This window comes from Amblyomma americanum, chromosome 7 (assembly GCF_052857255.1).
Source record: "Amblyomma americanum isolate KBUSLIRL-KWMA chromosome 7, ASM5285725v1, whole genome shotgun sequence".
NCBI classification, from domain to species: domain Eukaryota; kingdom Metazoa; phylum Arthropoda; class Arachnida; order Ixodida; family Ixodidae; genus Amblyomma; species Amblyomma americanum.
Genome location: NC_135503.1, coordinates 174569399 through 174585497, shown reverse-complemented (window position 1 = coordinate 174585497; position 16099 = coordinate 174569399). Strand labels below are relative to the sequence as shown.

Genomic DNA, 16099 nt, shown 5'->3' with positions numbered 1-16099 from the left:
CATTCCGTCACTACAGGTGTGTAGGTACAGAAGTAATTAGATGCAAGAATTCGGCCGAACATCCTACTCGGCAGCTGATTATCTCTCTTTTTATAGCAGATCCAGGAGGGGGCTGTCACCCGCAGTGATGGCGCTTGCGCTGTAGGCTGTTTATTATGGGCGGTGAAGCGATGAATTGGCGGTGATTCAGTGAACGCGCGGCGGCAGGTAGCTACTCGAAACGGTTGGTAGTCAGCAGATTCGTGCAGGTTTCGCGTACGCCGCAATTGTTCCGTCACTACAGGTGTGAAGAACTGAAGTGGTTAGATGGAAGAATTCGGCCGCAAATCCCACTCGGCAGCTGATTGTCTGTATTTTTTATAACAGATCCAGGAGGGGGGCTGCCACGGGCAGTGATGGCGTTTGCGCTGTAGGCTGTTGATAATGGGCGGTGAACCGATGATTTGAGGGTGATTGAGTGAACGCGTGGCGGCGGGTTGCTACCAGGAACGATTGATTATCTCTCTTTATAGCAGATCCAGGAGGGGGGCTGCCAAGGGCAGTGATTGCGCTTGCGCTGTATTCTGTTTAAGATTGGTGGTGAACCGATGATTTGGCGCCGATTCAGTGAACGCGTGGCGGTAGGTATCTACCAGGAACGGTTGATTGTCTGTCTTTTTATAGCAGATCCAGAAGGGGGGCTGCCACGGGCAGTGATGGCGCTTGCGCTGTAGGCTCTATGAGATAGGTGGTGAACCGATGATTTGGCGGTGATTCAGTGAACGCCTGGCGGCAGGTAGCTACCAGGAACGTTCGGTAGTAAGCAGATCCGTGCAGTTTTCCCATTCGTCGCAGTCGTTCCGTCACTACAGGTTTGAAGAAAAGAAGTGGTTAGATGCAAGAATCCGGCCGCAAAAACCCACTCGGCAGCTGATTGTCTGCCTTTTTATAGCAGATCCAGGAGGTTGGCTGCCACGGGCAGTGATGGCGCTTGCGCTGTAGGCTGTTTATGACGGGCGGTGAAGCGATGATTTCACGGTGATTCAGTGAACGCGTGGCGGCAGGTAGCTACCCGAAACGGTTGGTAGTCAGCAGATTCGTGCAGGTTTGGCGTACGCCGCAATTGTTCCGTCTATACAGGTGTGAAGAACGGAAGTGGTTAGATGGAAGAATTCGGCCGCAAATCCCACTCGGCAGCTGATTGTCTGTATTTTTAATAACAGATCCAGGAGGGGGCTGCAACGGGCAGTGATGGCGCTTGCGCTGTAGGCTGTTTAAGATGGGTAGTGAACCGATGATTTGGCGGTGATTCAGTGAACGCGTGACCGTAGGTAGCTACCAGGAACGGTCGGTAGTAAGCAGATCCGTGCAGGTTTCCCATTCTCCGCAGTCGTTCCGTCACTACAGGTTTGAAGGTGCATGAGTGGTTACATGCAAGACTTCAGCCGCAAATCCCACTCGGCAGCTGATTGTCGGTCTTTTTATAGCAGATCAAGGAGGGGGGCTGCCATGGGCAGTGATGGCGCTTGCGCTGTAGGCTGTTTATGATGGGCGGTGAACCGATGATTTGGCGGTGATTCAGTGAACGCGTGGCGGCAGGTAGCTACCAGGAACGGTCGATAGTCAGCAGATTTGTGCAGGTCTCGCGTTCGCCGCAGTCGTTGCGTCACTACACGTGTGAATCTACAGAAGTGGTTAGATGCAAGAATTCGGGCGCAAATCCCACTCGGCAGCAGATTGGCTGTCCTTTTATAGAAGTTCTAGGAGGGGGCTGCCACGGGCAGTGATGGCACTTGCGCTATAGGCTGTTTATTTTGGGCGGTGAACCGATGACTTCGCGGTGATTGAGTGAACGCGTGGCGGCGAGTTGCTACCAGGAACGATTAATTGTCTCTTTTTATAGCAGATCCAGGAGGGGGGCTGCCAAGGGCAGTGATGGCGCTTGCGCTGTAGGCTGTTTATGTTGGGTGCTCAACCGATGACTTGGCGGTGATTCAGTGAACGCGTGGCGCCAGGTAGCTACCAGGAACGGCCGAATGAAGAGGACAATATTGCTCTAATAGCATACATGTATTATATTGGTGTGGTATTTTCAATTTATCTAATAAACTTAAAAAAACGTGTCTTCCCTTCCGCTGCTGCATACGCCTGATGCATCAGGAGTTAATATATTAGTGGGCCTTCACTATCCTGAAATACGAAGGTTTGTTAAATGCACCCATCAATGTGCTTTCCGAAAAGTCTTCGCCTGCTTTTTCGATAACAGAAGCCAGTTGCTTTGCACATTACGACGGAGGAGCTGCTTTAGCTTCTTCCAGGTTATATCAGACTTGCAGATAACGTTGTTGGAGAACATATGCATCTCTTTGAGAATTTTTTCCAATTGCGCCTTTTCTTCCTAAACTCAACCTACAGAGGTCTTCAATTCCTCGTAGCACTGGTTCATGAAAGCCAGTCAAGCTTTATTAACCCTTATGTTCTTTCTAAGCTGTCGCTCCAGGGGTTTCACGCGTCACAAAGACGCTGTTTGAGCTGGCAATTGAAGTACTCGAATAACTTTGTTGATACCTTTAACATTGCTGAGCTACAGAAATCTGACAACGCAACACGAAAACTTCCGACCTGAACGGCGTACGTTAGCAGTCAATAGCAAGCCAAATAGTCAGACACTATTTAATACTAGAGCAGTGGCAGCAAGAGTTACAGCACTAGAATTTCAGTGCTAGAATTCACGTAAGTTCTGACCACCAGCATGTGTGGTAACAAAGTAGGCTGAGCGATATCCGGACAGAGCAATTGCTTCTGCCAATTGAGAAGGGGCTTGTAGGACTGATTATTTTACATCGCGTTTTCAGGAGCCGCGCCGACGCAGTCACGGTCAGATTTGTTGCTGTTGTACTCATGCCGCGGCGAAGTATGAAGATTGGATCTGTACGCCTTGCCCGGGCTTTGTATATATTCGTCTGATGTACTCTGCTGCTCAACATGCGGCGGAAACACCTAGGCTGTATCGTAATAGGCTCAGTCGATTTCCGGGAGCCGTAACTGCTGCTGCCTACTGAAGAATATATGAATGATTCATATAAATGTGATAAAGAGAAAAACATTGGCCATGCTTAGTTCCAAACAAGCCCATCAAAATTTTGAACACCTTTGACATTTCCGTCCGGCCCCACCCCAGAGATGAAGAGAAACCTTTCCATAGTGGTGTCAAGTGGATTTATAGCCATCCTCACTGCCGCATATTTGGGCCGCATAAAGGTTTTCTTGGATGCCATGGGTCAGGTACTCTATAATTTCTATTTACGGTTCTTATGAATCGATTGACCAAGCTCATATAACTGCAACTCGATTATGATGCCCTGCTCTTTGCCTCCAGTGCATGATAACCTATGTAGAACATCACCAACCGAACTCGTCGTAGAGAGAGAGAGAGAGAAAGACGAACGGAAAGGCAGGGAGGCGAACTCATAGTGAACTCTCGTTGAGTGACTGCCCTTGTAGTCTTAGTCGCTTTTCTTGGTAGGTTACCGCCGTTTCTCTGAGAGAACTCACTCGATATTTCAGGGGCAGAAGACAGACATTAAACAATGGACGAAGTCACCCTCTTCGCGCTTTGTATGCTGGGACTCTCAACGACGTTTTTTCAACTTACCATTGCCTGCGCGGCGGTGAGTTTTGACGAATGGCAAGGAGCTTATTTTAAATTATTCATCCAGAATTATATTATTGGTGAAAACTTTGAATGTCAACTAATTAATGCTTTGATATATTTAATTTGTTTAATTATTACGTACTGCTTCAGTGCCCACCGTGAGAGCAGGAGGGAGGGAATGATGAAAAAAATGTTTTATAAGATCGCGAAAACCAAACCTACAATAGCAGAAAGAAAAACAATACAGAACAATACAGAACTGATCTTCAGTGCAGAATTCAATGATTACAGAAACTAGTCACTGATCGTCAGAAGAAATTAGTTCTTGAATTCTTGCATCCGTCCAAAACTTGATTATCAGACGGTGGTTCTCGTTCAGCGTTAACTAGGTGTGATACGCTATTCCTAACATAAAGTGTCCCTGTGCTTAAATAAGGAATTCCAACCTAAACTTTTCTTAAGAATTATGACGCTGGTTCGATAGTTTTTATTAAATACTTAGAAAAGGCATCTCAGTAAATACAGAAGAATGGTCAGTTGGGCTAGTTGGATATAGTTCATTTTAATCAAAATTGTCGATTGGGCGATTTGGTGGGATGTGATTCGAAATGACCAGCGCAGAAACCGCCGAAGACACGAGAAGAAAAAACACAACAAGACGGGCGCTGTTTGATGAAAACCCAAAACAATATATGCCAAAAACCACGTGAGAGTCAGGGAGCCAAAGATTAAAACTTAAATCACAGTCATCAAACGGCGGCAGACACATGCATGAACCGGGAGGAAAAAACCAAAACCCAGGCCATTTGGCCCAACATTCAGCGCGGAGGAACGAAAGACACTGGAAGGCGGACACAGTGGGGACAATGGGGGAAGCAGCCCACGAAGCAACCTTCCTGAACTTTTTCATGGGGTGGGGGGTGGGGGGGGGCGGCTTGCAGGCGTATGCAGTAAGGATAGAACTGGCAGTAGTAGCCGACCATCCCGAGAAAGCGGCGCATGGCCTTCACGTCGTTCGGCGCTGGAAATTCCGGGATCGAGCGAAGCTTCTCCGGGTCCAGGAGCACTTGTATCCGCCGCACACGGCAGCCGAGTAGTCATTCCGCTCTGCACAGCTGCGCTTTGGCGGGGTTGAGTGTGAGGCCTGCTTCTCTGAGCTTTCTCAGAACATCCCCGAGATGATCGAGGTGCTCCTCGAAGGTCCGGTAGTAGGTGACGACGTAGTCCAACCAGACGAGGGCGCGATGCCATTTGGCGTCGCCCAGCACACAGTCAATCAGCCGCTGAAAGGTGCTAGGCCTTCCGGAAAACCCGATGGGCATCCTTAAGAACTCGTCGAGACCCCTGTGGCATGTGAATGCCACTTTGCACTCGTCGCCTGGTCTCATTTCTACTTAGATAGCCTTTAATGGCATCCAGAATAGAACAAAAAATTAAGGGAGGAACTTTGTCGACCTAAATTGCGAAAGGCTTTAGCGCGTCATTGCTGCTTGTTTCGCTGTCATTCATTAGCGCACGCACGCTTGGTAGCTGGGGACACTGGAGAGCGTTTAGGCGGTATCCTTCGAGATCGCAGTTCAGGACACGTATGGCTAGATTGCCTAGGGAGCACCCCTCTCAAACGGTAGTGGCACCACTCGATCACGTCACACGCATGCGCAGTAGGCCGAAGTGTAGGTGCATTTTCTGCTGGCGCCTTGCGCATGCGCAGCGCATTATTGTGTACTGAGTTTCCAGTTGCTGCACCAACCTCTACTCTTTCTAATTAGCTTATTGGTAATTAATGCTTAAAGAGTAACCAATCAACCATACATAATCACCGCCTGGATCATTACTAATTAACTATTCAGAAATTCGTGATTGACTATTTGCTAATTATTATCTAGCTTTGAGGACACTTTGCTTACATGGTGGAATGCAAAAACATGTGTTTTGCGGAAAGGAGGCAGTAGCTCTCAGATCTGGAAATCTCGGCGTACACCAGAACTACGTTTGATTGACAGCTATACTGTGACAGTTTTCTGCTAACATCCCCGCTTGCGAGGCATGAGCCTATAAAGGCTTTCGCCGTAATACTTCGCTCCGCCAGGTGTGAGGAGATATCGTCAATGCTAATGAAGCGGTGCGTATCCTTCTGTGTGACCGCATTCAATCGCCTGTAGTCCACGCACAAGCGCGAGCTACCGTCCTTTTCGGGCACGACTTGAACTTGAACTTGAACTTGATCTTTATTTTCCTGAAAGGCTGGTGGGTCACCCGGGCTAAAAGCTGTAATCAAACAGCTTGACGAGGTCCAGGCAACTCTTACAAGGCAACATAGACGAGACCACTAAATAATAATAACACTAATAAAAATGATGACAAAAGGTTAACATGAAATATTCAGCTTTACAAAAGAAACACTTTCAGGTAGGTCGATAGAAAACGTGCACACAAAGACTGCATTTTTTGTTACAGATTGACACAAATCGCATGAATAATGAGAAGGCATCTTCGTGGAGGGAAGCTGTAAAAGAATAACTAAGAAACACTGTAGCGAAAAAAAAGCGCATTACAAATTGGAAAAAAGCTGTAGCAGTTGAACAGGTGTTAAACATTTGATGTGTTGATATTTGTTTAATACGGACGGAAGATTGTGACGTAAAGACTGGAGCTTGTAATCGATGCGGAAGAAGGGTACGAGCCGTGTGTCTTTACTGCGTGTGTTAAGGATGTTAGTGTGATGCTGCAAAGGACCAGATATTGCTAAAAGTGACCGCAAGCTGACAGGTGAAAAGTAATGTGAGCGTAAGAGTCTGTATTCGTACATGCAGTTGGCATGAGGAATTTTGTACTGCTGGAAAAAATGTAGGGTTGAAGATGGATAATCTAGACAAAATATAAAACGAATAGCCTTTTCTTGTAGCACGAGAATTTTGTTCAGGTTCTGTTTAGTTGTTAGCCACACCTAGCTGCAGTAAATAATATGTGAGGCAAACAAAGCGTAATATATTTGAAGTTTTATTTTTACCGGAAGAATGGCGCGTGCACGTGATATTGACCCAGTTGCAGAAGAAAGCATCTTACATAATTTATCAACGTGTAAATCCCATGTTAAATATGAGGAGAATGTAACGCCAAGAATCTTGTGGTGCTCAACCACTTCGATATCCTGTCCATAAAATTTAATTGGTTGATCTAAAACGAATACTTTATTTCAAACCCGAAGAAGCATGACCTTGGTTTTTTTGGGATTGATTTTGAGCTGATTTGATTGTGACCAATGACCAAATTTTTCAAGCAAATGATTACATCTGATCACTAAATTATTTGCATCGGTACCTGAAAGGAGAATATTGCAATCATCAGCATATATAACGAAATTACCTGTCGTGTCGACACAAACTATGTCGTTAATGAATAGATTAAATAAAAGAGAACCTAACACGCTCCCTTGCGGGACGTAATTTAATATCTGTGATGGGGATGACAATTGATTGTTAACACAAACGGATTGTGATCTGTTTTCTAATTATGACGAATAGTTGAAGAGGTTTACCACGAACGCCATTTATTGAGAGTTTTTTATTTAAAACATCATGATGAAGAGAGTCAAAAGCCTTGATAAAGTCGACAAACAACCCAAGGGTAAATTGTCGGTTTTCAACATTTTGGATAATGTGTTCTTTTAGCGTCAGGATTGCTGACTCTGTTGACCTTCCCTTTCTGAAACCATACTGCTCATCCGAAATAACGCCTATTCTATTGAAAAAGTTATTTAATCTCGTGTATAAAATTTTCTCAAAGACCTTCGAGAACACGGGCAGAACAGATTAGGTCGATATTTTGTGGGTTCTTTCGTATCACCTCCTCTATACAACACCGACACCCTAGCTCGTTTCATGGCACTGGGCAATTCGCCAATGTCAATGGCAAGGTTAAAGATTTAACTAAGTACTGGAGCAATGATCTGAATGACTTGTTTTATTTGCTTATTTTGCATATTGTCTATATCCAATGATCTACTGTTCTTTAGTGACATGAATATTGTATTTACTTCTATCTCATCTGTGGGAGTAATAAATAGGCTATCAACAGAATTCGAAGCCGACTTATTATGCCGTGAAAGCGAGGGATTGTATGGCTTAGCTATATTAACAAAAAATTTGTTAAAAAAATCCACCAGCTCTCTCCGGAAAGTACTCGTTCATTATGTTTAATGCAATCAGGTAAAGCGTCTTTCCTTTTATCCCGGCCTAGTAGATTATTTACCACTTTCCAGGCAGCTTCAGGGTGGTGGGAATCCCCAGGGACTCGTTGAGCAGCGTACAATACCCGCATCGAGCAGCTCTTGCAGCGCCGCGTCAATCGCCTGCCGTTTGGCGGGGCTGACCCGGTCTGGGATTCCATGGCTGTGCGTCCCCTTCTTCGATGTGGTGCTGTACTAGGTGTGTGCAGCCGGGGGGGGGGTTCCTAAATATCTCCTCGAAGTAACTTAACAAGAAGAAGATGCGGCCACGCTAACGCCACATCATGTCCCCGCGTTTGCGAGGAGACCGTGCAATTTCGCGCCCTAACTCTGCACAAAAGGAGCGGGGACGGGCCGTAGCTACTGACTGCAGCGGCTTAGGTGATCCGTTGTTCTTTCCAGAGGCATTCCTCCTCTACGATTCCCGATTTTGCCAGGAAATCTCGTCCGAGAGTGAAGGGGACAGTGAGTCCAGGCAGATGAATGAAGCGCTGTCGTCGTCCACGCTGATTCCAGCGCATCGCAAGGCTCGCATCACCTCCGGAGCACGCATCTCCGCGCGCGGGTTGGAGGGGCAGGTTGCACTTTCGCAGCCGAATGCCCTTTCGTCCCAGATGAGAGACGACTTCTTCGACTAGCGACGAGCTCGCGCCAGTATCAAATAGTGCTCTGAACGTAAATCCTCTGATTGCAAGTTCTATGAACGGAGTAATCACCCTGCTCGGCGTTCTGACCCTGAACACAGAAAGGGCCGCGATTGCGGCTGCACCGCCCGGTTCCGCCGCAGCCGCCGGCGCTACTACTGGCGGCCTGCCTCGATTCCCTGGTAGGGCACGCACGTGCATTGTGACTCAACTTGCCACAGTTGAAGCAGCGCACAGAGTTCCGTGCATTGGGCAGCGACGGACAAGGCTGCTCTCGCGCACGGCCATCCGTGAGCGCGTTGCTAAACGGCGTGTTTACCCGGTGACGGTGTCTGTTTGGAGGTATAACCCCCTCGCGATCGTTTGACAAGGTTGGGAATCTCTGTCTTGCCGATGGCGTCAGGCTGACCAGATTCTCGGCTGTGTGACCTCTCTTTGCCTCACCCCGTACGAGTGTGGGTCCACAGCGCTATCCGAAACTTCGAAAAGCGCGCCTTCTCCCGAGAACCGAGCCGGTGCCCGAGTGGAATCGTGCCGTGCGCGGTGCTGCCGTTCCAGGCGCAGCTGGAATCCAGTGATTCCAATGGAGTTTGTGGGGCGCGCTACTCACGGGCTGCCGAAATTTCGGCTTGTACCCGACGCGCTTCGACAGCCTGCTCGTTGAAGTCTCCGCAGCGACATCCCCGCATAGAGAGACCAAACTTGGGGTGGCTATGTCGACTATCCTTTCCACTCACTCCACAATCGAAGCTCCGGGTTCGGCGTAATCGTATATCTACTGCACCGCCCTGACGTCGACTAGAGGTTTGTCAGGGGCTTGCGTGCGCAGCTCCAACTCCCGCCGTATCCGCAGCTGATAGTCGTAAGGCAGGAACTCCTCCCTGAACATCCTGTGGAAGTCGGTGATCGTGCTCGCGGTGTGACCGACCAAACGGTACCATCGAGCGGCCTGATCGACGAGTGCAACGCGGATCACTCTTCGTAACACATCACGCTCACTCGTGCCAGTTGTCTGATCGTGGTGGTCGAGAGCCAGCAAAAAGCGGTTGGCGCTGGTATCAACGCTGTAGCCACTACCAGAGATGGACATCCTCGCTAGGGCGAGACCTCATGAGGGCGCCTCACCCTCCCCTCATAAAGGTTTCACTCGGTGAGGTGATGGTGAGGGAGGAAGGGCGCATGAAAATACGTGAGGACGAGGGTGAGGGAGGAAAGAGATGGTGAGGTGAGGGCGAGTGAAGGGAGATATAATGTGGTGAGGGTGAGGGAGGGCATGATGCACTGTCTGAGAGCGAGGGTGGGGGCCCACACTGCACTCAGGGTTAACGTTTTTTCTCTGTGCAGCCCGTTATGAATTCCCATTTTACAGCGATAGTTTTTGGGAGGAGGTTCACGGAGAAGACGCAGTTTCTGCAATTTGGAGTTACACGAGGCGAACACGAAAAGCGGGGAGCTGCACGCCTTCTCCATCGTCGCGATGTACTACACCGCTGACAATGCTATGTCGAAAACAAGCGCTCTTCTAAGTTAAAAACCCTATTTTTTTTAAATTGTCAACTCTTAGGTGAAACACCCTGTATAGTAAGGGGGCACTGGCCGGCCCGTGCGGGTGGCCGCCGGTCCAGCCGGAACTGGTACCGCAGTCAACATTTTCGTTATCAGCCCCGGCTCTGTCAGATGATCAGAGTGCAGAGTAAAACATGTAGAAATCATACCTACGAAGGCTGATGAATTTCCAAGTTGTAAGCCTTGTTTTCGGGAATGAAGTCCGAAATAAGATCAGTAAAGTTTGAAAGAACTGGCTGAGAATAAATTTTTTTTGCGAAATTCCACTGTAAAATCAAAGCCTGTAGACGGCGTTGGTGCGCGAGTTTTTCATTCACAGTGTGTGCAGCTCAGTGCAGTCGGATCTTCATTATAATTTATAACTGCGCTGGAATTTCAATATAGAAAATCAGTTCCGCAGTGTGGTGGGCAAATCCAACCACTGTAGTCTTGCCACGGAAATAAAGCAGCTGCTTAACCATCTTGGTCTGAATCATCACCCGCTCTGCCTTGCATTGTACGATGTGCTAAAAATAAAAAAGTTTTGCTGCTGTCCAAATAACAGGAACATCTCTTGGTTCATTTTTGTCAGAGGTGAGACCTGTGGCCACATAATCGGGCGCCTGAATTTATGAACCATATTTCTTACAGGCATGGTAGTGAATTGGCGCTTAATGTTTGGATAGTGCGTAGACATGGACGCAAAAAATCACGGGCGGTTTAGCTCGGGGTTAACCAGGAATTATCGCGCTCTATAGTAGGATACAACTTAAAAAAAACAGCAGTTGTTAACACTGGGCACAAAGTCCGTGCGCGCTGTGTTGCTTCGTCCGCCAATCAGAGACGCAAAAAAAGTCAACGTCATGAGACCTTTTTAAGATGTCGTCTTCATATCACACGTCTCACTGTACTCCGCGCCGTCTGCTGTTGTTGAAGAGTGTTTTCATCAGTGGAAGCGGTGATGTGTACAGCAGACGTGGACAAAATGTAAAGAATTTGAACATTTTACTCTTAAAAATGCCACGGTATAGCTCATTTTATCGCTGGAGCTTCGTAGTCGCTGCTTGCTGAGCTCGTTTTACCTAGAGTTGAGTGAGCGTCATTATTTCCCGGTCGTAGTTTTCGATCACAAGTGAAACTTGAAAATTAATAGCTGCAGTGAAGGAAGCCAGTATTTTCGACATCATGCAGTTTCTTACTTCTCTGTGCTACTGATCGAGGTGGCAATTTATACTCAGCTGCGTACTGATGCTCCAATTGTTCCCGTGCGTTCATCCCCTCGTTAAATCCATGCTGTTAATTCATATCGTTAAGGTCAGCCTGTAAAATGCGTTTCATTGTAAATTTTTGTTTGTGGTCAGCAGTACCAATGAAGAGCCGCTGTCAGTTCGCTGGCGTGCTCTCCGAATTGATCGCTGTGCAAAGGTGAGTGCTGTCATTGCGGGCATTCTGTTGACTCGGTTGCTGAGGCCGATGGCGGGTTCAATTCTAGGCACGCCGGCCGCGTTTTGATAGAGGCGAAGCAAGAGACGGCCGTGTACTATGCGACGACAGAGTCATGAGCTGCGTTTGACGATTTGTAGACGCCATGCATTTCTTGTATGCTTCAGATAAACTGTCTTTGCACAGCTTTGAGCAGAACTACCTTAAATGTGCAAGGTGAATGAGGTGGTGCTCTTTGCAGTAGAGAGCAAGTGAGCAATTGCTTCCTCTAACCATGAACATTAAAGGCTGCAATAGTTTCAAATGTCCTGGGTGCAAATATGCTTCATACACTAGTCAAACATTGCCTTATATTAAAGTGCGCGCCACATGACGTTTTTGTCTCGTAGCTCATGTACAGCTTACGGATGTTATTCCATACTGTTCATAGAAGCACCCTATGTAAAATGCATAGTATGCTTGATTAGCAAAGACCATAGGCAGAGTACTGCGAAAAGAATTCTTGTAAAGTTTATACCGCTGTACATTAAAAAATGAACCTGCATATGATGAGAATTTTGAAAGCTCTTCTGCCCAAAATATTGGCTTGGTTAAGTGCATCAAGCAGCTGGGTGGTATGAACATGTAATATTTAATAATCAGCTACTGCAACAAACCTGATTTATGCTGAGCATCATTATATAGAAGTCCTCGAGGCAGCATTGCTGGATCAACTTTTCACTGCTGTTAGTGTTCTCAGTGTTTCGAGTTGCGGCAAAACATCTGTGAGACATGGATAGTACAATGACCTGATGCTTACTGTTCCATTCAGACAATATTCCCGTGTTGTGCCAGGGCGATCCGAGTGAAGACAGCCAAGAGTCAGTGGCTTCAGGAAGACTAAAGTGCGTTTATAAGACTAGGATGACATTCACAAATATGAACAGATATACATACATTGTATTCGCACTTCAAAATTTCGAATTTCGATGGAGGCGAAATTCTAGGGGCCGTGTACTGTGCGATGGCAGTGCACGTTAAAGAACCCCAGGTGGTTTCAAATTCTGCAGCCCTTCACTACGGCATACCTCATAGCCAGAGTCACTTTGGGATGTTAATCCCCCATAAACCAAAAAACCGACTGTGGTTGTGGACCCACTGATAAACACAGAATGTGTTGTCGAGATAACACATGAAGTTGGCGTACTTCTTGCTTTGCCATCAAAGATAAAATCCTGAGTGAATATTATCTGTCACTGCTCGCTGTTAATGTGCACTCTTAAAAGAGAGAGTCCAAATGGGAGATGATTTCAATGGGCCAGCATCACTAAGCAATGCAGAGCATTTCACAACACTAAAAGGATGCACACTGTGCTCTCCTGCAGTTACATCTCTGACGGCACTGAACACAAATCGAAGGGGCATCGCTGACAGCACTGAGTTCATCTATGGAGATGTATATACTGACAACATTGTGAAGCGAGCTTGTTCTTCAGAAGTCTCTGATGTAGTTGGTCTCACAATGGTTCAATACCAGAGAGCTCGGTTTCTGAAGTGCTGTGATCACTTCCCACTCTGATGATTGGCTCCAGCTTGTCGCTAAACCCACGCTTCTCTCTGAACAGCATTTCGACATCTTTCACATGCCGCACAGCATTGGCTTCGTTTTCCGACGTGACCTTGGGTACTTCCGCAAGCAGAAGAGTGTGCACATCCCTGATTTTGAATGTGGTGTTGAGCGCTGCCACTGCATTCTTAATCTGCGCCCAAATTAGTTCTATAGGGTTAAACTCACAGTGGTAAGGAGGCAGCCTGAGGACAGCACACCCGGCACTTTCAGCAGCCGCATCAACCCGGTACTTTATATATTTACTCTTGACGGTGGCCACCGTGTCAAGTAGCTGCTTCTTTGTCATAGTGGCGTGGAACATGGTATTGCCTTCGAGGCCACCCATGCTTGTATGTCTGCTTTCCGCCACGAGAGTGACGAGACGTTCTCCATGCGTCTGGATTGAGAGGACGCATTGTCCATGACAATGACGCTTCGCGGTGGCAGCTTATCGAGGAGAGAACTAAACCATGCCTCGAAACGGTCGCCGTCCATTTCATTGGGGTAGTCACCTGTTTTCTTACCCAGGAACACATCAAGGCAGTCGTCAACAAATCCGTCATCACTACCGATGTGAGTCACAATCAGCCGATGCCCTTTTCCTGACGGCTGTTTCAGCCCTGTTGTCAAGCCGCTCAAGCACGCGTCGCGTGACGACTGGATTGTCTTGTCAGACCTTACCTTACTCACTGTGTGGCCAGCGGTGACCCACGTTTCGTCCAAGTAGAATACTTTGCGGCCTTCTTCCCTGTAAAGGGCGATCTCGTAAAGGTACTTATGCTCCCACTGCAATAAGTCATCGCGCTCAATGAGCAAGGAGTGCCGCCCATGTTTTTCGCTCTTGAAGCCGATGTCCAGGAGGAGGCGGCGGATGGTCCATGGCTGAAGAGTCGGCAGCTCTTCTGAATAGTCCGCGGATGCCAATTCTGAACCAATCTTCTTCACTGTCGGGACCTCGTTGCACCGGAAAAGGCCGTGCACGCAGTTTCTTAATGCGGTCAGCACAAAGCTGTCATAATTCTGTAGGAGCCTTCTGCAGCCTTCACGTCTAGGCCGCTTCCGCGGAGGAGTCCGTAGCTCACCGTCGATTCTTTTCGCATTGCTCCTGACTTCATAAACTTTGCGCAAGCTGATACCGGTTAGGTGGCTCACCCTCTCGCAGATATCCGTGATCGCTGTCTTCGGTTGCTCTTCTCGGAGGTTCATATAAACATTCAGCACGATTTGTTGGGCGCCACTGCAGAGGGCATTTCCACTGCTGTTCTTCTTGAAGAACCCCATCGGTGTCGTCGCGCTGTCCTGGAGCGCCTGAGGCGCACCTGATGACTGCGCATTCGATGAAGGCGAGCTCGATGAAGCAGCTGGTGGAAAGGCAGATGCATAATTATGCTCAGCCAGAAACGAATCCTAAGGAATGACATCCATGTTGGAAACAGAAGTGTCTAAGTCCCGAATCATTTAGCACAAACAATAATTTTATGACGCAGTAAACAATATTGACAGTTAATATATATTAATTTTTATTGCAGAAAGTTAGAATATTTGCATGGTCGCAAAAAAAAATGTGCAAAATTATGATTGTCGCCTCCTGTGAAGTTGCGTGGTGCGCGCCGGGGTTTTGCGTCGCAAACGTTTTATTCCAGCTCCATCATGAAACACTGTGGAGAACCTGTTTCCCCCCTCCGTTTCCATGCGGCCCATCTTCATCGTCGGCCGTCGGGACGAACAGCCCCCGGCTGGGCGAGGAGGGAAGTCTCCCTCATGGGGGAAAGAGAACGGCGACGGGAGCGCCACCTCGTAGGTTACGCGGAATTCTGCGGAACCGGAGAGAACCCTTCGGGATCCGGCCAGCGTGGTGAGCGGTTGGAGCCGCACGCTCCCGTCACCTTCCGCGGCAGGCGCACGGGGATCCGTTGTGCCTTGCCGCTGGACTTCTGGTTCCAGGCAGCGAAGCGAGCGCAGCAAACGCGCGCTCTGACCGCCTTCCCCAGCAAATGCTAGGGAATGGCTTTGCCCCAAGAATGCAGCGCGCACGGGAAAACCCGGCCGCCATTAACGGCGCATACAAATGTTCGCCGCCGATACCTCCGAAGTCGCGCCCTTGCCCCAGCCGGTAAGTCGGAAGTCCTTCTTACGTAGCCTTCTATTTCCGAGGAATGCCTCGTTGATGTTTTGTAGCTAGCTGGCCCGCTCTGTGTATTGATTACAAGTGTAATAAATAGCATATGAGTGTTCACGCTGTGTCGTCCCTTCCCTTTGTCCCTCGAGCACGAACCCCTCCGCGGTTAGCGAGCGGGTACGCTGCATCCGCGGAGTGGGAGTGCGGGCGGGGCGAAAGGTTTGTTTCCCCCGTATTTCCACAATGGGTGGCGCTCCCGTCGCCTTCCACGGCAGGCGCACGGGGATCCGTTGTGCCTTGCCGCTAGACTTCTGGTTCCAGGCAGCGAAGCGAGCGCAGCAAACGCGCGCTCTGGTCGCCTTCCCCGGCAAATGCTAGGGAATGGCTTTGCCTCAAGAATGCAGCGCGCACGGGAAAACCCGGCCGCCATTATCGGCGCATACAAACGTTCGCCGCCGATACCTCCGAAGTCGCGCCCCTGCCCCAGCCGGTAAGTCGGAGGTCCTTCTTACGTAGCCTTCTATTTCCGAGGAATGCCTTGTTGATGTTTTGTAGCTAGCTGGCCCACTCTGTGTATTAATTGCAAGTGTAATAAATAGCATATGAGTGTTAACGCTGTGTCGTCCCTTCCCTTTGTCCCTCGAGCACGAACCCCTCCGCGGTTAGCGAGCGGGAACGCTGCATCCGCGGAGTGGGAGTGCGGGCGGGGCGAAAGGCTTTGTTCCCCCATATTTCCACAATGGCGTCCCAACGTGTGGCAAGCTCTTGGGACGAGGGACGACAGTCAGTTCGGTTCGTGGAATGCCCGCCCGGATTTGGAACAGCGTTAGGCCTGACCCGAATTCGGAGTGGCTAGCAAGGCGAAGATGCTTTCTTGACAGCGAGATGAGCGTAATAG

General features: G+C 48.5%; 1 long non-coding RNA gene across 1 annotated transcript in view; it reads left to right on the top strand.

The window, feature by feature from the left end:
- LOC144097589 (uncharacterized) overlaps positions 1 to 16099 on the top strand; it is a 234143-nt gene that overhangs the window by 140593 nt on the left and 77451 nt on the right. Inside the window, exon 2 of the long non-coding RNA XR_013307078.1 lies at positions 3547 to 3650. This is a non-coding gene — a long non-coding RNA (uncharacterized LOC144097589). The remainder of the gene's footprint in view (positions 1 to 3546; positions 3651 to 16099) is intronic.